This window comes from Arachis duranensis, chromosome 6 (genome assembly GCF_000817695.3).
Source record: "Arachis duranensis cultivar V14167 chromosome 6, aradu.V14167.gnm2.J7QH, whole genome shotgun sequence".
NCBI lineage: Eukaryota > Viridiplantae > Streptophyta > Magnoliopsida > Fabales > Fabaceae > Arachis > Arachis duranensis.
The window spans coordinates 23,249,564-23,249,886 of record NC_029777.3 but is presented as its reverse complement, the minus strand read 5'-3'; positions in this window follow the sequence as shown (position 1 = coordinate 23,249,886).

Sequence of the window (323 nt, the reverse complement as noted above, 5' to 3'; positions counted from 1 at the left end):
CTGTTCTTACAGAGGCAAGTATCAAAAATGAAGGGATTCACAGAGTTACAGAAGGATTCAGCTCAAAAAGCAGAGAAAAAGGGCTTACTGGCGAAAAAACGCCAGTAAGGGGCATTTTGGGCGTTAAACGCCAGAATGGGTGCCATTCTGGGCGTTTAACGCCAGGAATGGTGCCATTTTGGGCGTTAAACGCCAGAATGGACACCATTCTGGGCGTTTAACGCCAGGTGTGCAGCATCCTAGGCGTTCAGAAAAACGTCCAGTGATAAAGGATTTCTGGCGTTTAACGCCAGCCAGGGCACCTGGCTGGGCGTTAAACGCCC